Genomic DNA, 2,758 nt, shown 5'->3' on the forward strand with positions numbered 1-2,758 from the left:
AATAAATAAATAAATAAATAAATAAATAAATAAATAATTGTTCAACATCTTTAGTCATCAGAAAATTGCAAATCAAAACCACTCTGAGATTCCATCTTACACTTGTAAGTATGGCTAAGATCAAAAACAGTGATGACATTTTATGCTGGAGAGGTTGCTGAGTAAAGGGAACACTTCTGCATTGTTGTTGGGAAGGCAAGCTGGTATAGCCCCTTTGGATATCAATGTGGCAGTTTTTCAGAAAATTAGGAAATAACCTTCCTCAAGACCCAGTAATATCACTTTTGGGTATATATCCAAAAGATGCTCAATCATGCCACAAGGACATGTGTTCAACTATGTTCATAGCAGCTTTGTTTGTCATAGCCAGAACCTGAAAACAACCTAAATGCTCCTGGACTGAAGAATGGATAAGAAAAATGTGGTACATTTACACAGTGGAGTACTACACAGCAAAAAAAAAGACACCTTGAATTTTGCAGAAAAATGGAGCTAGAAAGCATCATATTGAGTGAGGTAACCCAGACACAGAAAGACAATTATCATATGTACTTACTCATAGGGGTTTTTAAACATAAAGCAAAGAAAACCAGCCTACAAAGCACAATCCCAGAGAACTTAGACAACAATGAGGACACTAAGAGAGTCTTACATTGATCTAATCTACTTGGGAAGACAAGGTCTCCTGAGTAAATTGAGAGCATGGGGACCTTGGAAGAGGGTTGAAGGAGAGGTGGGGAGGAAAGCAGAGAAAAATGTAGAGCTCAATAAAAAATCAATTTAAAAAAGAACCAGGGAAGAAAACTGAGCCAGTCATTAAAATAATACAAGGCCGAAAAGAAACCTTCATTAATATTTTATGAAGATTGACTTCAGCTGTAAATATAATAATATCAGATCCAAAAGTTTAAAGAAAAAATTAATTGGATCTTTTAAAATGCTAATTCAGTATGTAAAAAGGATAATCAGGCCTTTAATGGCAGAATAGAGACCCATAAATTAATGGATTAAAAATATAGCTGATATTGAGTGTCATGCTTATGATGATGCTTGGATAGAAGTGACTTCTAAACATTTTTTGGGGGGAAAATCAGAATGTTAGATCTTTTAATTGTGATAAGCCAGTTCATCTGAAAAAATAAATGTTACAGCCAAAGTGTTCCAGGGAACAATTTTTTTTCCTAGAAAGGCCACAGCCTTCTGAAATATATAAATGGTGTGACAAAAGGTGACATCAGACTAATGAATAAACAACGATTAACATGGGACCGGAAAACGTGATGTAGGAGTGTCTTCTGTCTATGTGTTAATTTCATTGGTTAATAAAGAAACTGCCTTGGCTTTTGATAGGACAGCAGCTTAGATAGGTGGAGTAGGCAGTGCATAATGCTGGGAGAAAGAAGCAGAGTCAGGCAGATGCCATGCCTCTCCTCTCTGAGATGGATGCCCATTAGACTCATCCCAGTAAGCCACAATCATGTGGCGATACAGATTATTAGAAATGGGTTGAATCAATATATAAGAGCTAGCCAATAAGAGGTTAAAACTAATGGGCCAGTCAGTGTTTAAAAGAATACAGTTCCTGTGTAATTATTTTGGGTAAAGCTACCCAGGAGCCGGGCTGCAGCCCACCGCTCCTATCACTACACAAAGGAACACTTTGCAATTGGGAAATGCCATAGAGAGCCTTGTGCAGATTCTCATATCAAATTTGGTTTAGTCATTCCCTGTCAGCATTGGAGAAAGTCCTCCACAGAGCAATTGAAAGACTTAACATCTGTTATGGACAACCATACTGATCTGGATGACAGAATAACTTTAGTAGTTAAACACAATTTTCAAGAGAAACCATAAAGCAAATATTTTGCAAGCCTCTATAAAATGATCAAAGATCAAAATTAAAAAACAAATAAATGACATTATAATTGAGGGTTTGGTATACACAGGCACAGATGTAACCATAATTACACCAATATATTGATATCCAAATTGGCCTCTCCAGAACATAAATTTTCAGCTTTTAGATACTGGAAATGTATCTCAAGTAAAACAAAACACAAGATGAATTGACCGTATAGGATGAAAAGACTGAGAGGAAAATTAAAGACATGTGTGGCTAACATAACAATAAACTTATGAGGATATGATTTGTTATAATGATGGAATATCCAGTTTAACATTATTCCAATCTCAAAAACCAAACCATAAACTAATATATATTTCTAGAAAAAATATTAATATGTATTATAAAGAACAGTGACTGATCATTAAGGTCGCACATAAATAGGGAAAACTGACTGGTGAACTTTCAGAGGTAGTAACAGCCCTACCTTTAAAATAGTTAACTAACAAACATGTCTGTGTGGAGCAATGGCATTTAATAACAAAAAAATTACAAGTCTTAAAACTATTGTACAGGAGCTAGTAAATGATCAACATTAAGTCCTTGAAATTATGCTGTATTTGTTATTAAAAACAAATCTGGAAAACAGAAAATGGTAACATATCTAAAAGCTATTAGTAAGGTGATTCAGCCAATGGACTCTTTATAGCCTGGTAGTTTCTTACTGTCTTTATTACCTACAGGATGGTCTATTATAGTGACTGGTTTAAAAAAAGTCACACTTTTCTATACCTTATTGTAGACGTAAGTCACAAACGATGCCACAGCAGTTTGGAATTATAATTAATAGGGTAGTATTTATTTAAAGGGGAAAAAAACTTACAGATCACCGTCAGCCCTCTGTACGACCAGGAA

This window comes from Microtus ochrogaster, assembly GCF_000317375.1.
Source record: "Microtus ochrogaster isolate Prairie Vole_2 chromosome 14 unlocalized genomic scaffold, MicOch1.0 chr14_random_3, whole genome shotgun sequence".
Classification (NCBI taxonomy): Eukaryota; Metazoa; Chordata; class Mammalia; order Rodentia; family Cricetidae; genus Microtus; species Microtus ochrogaster.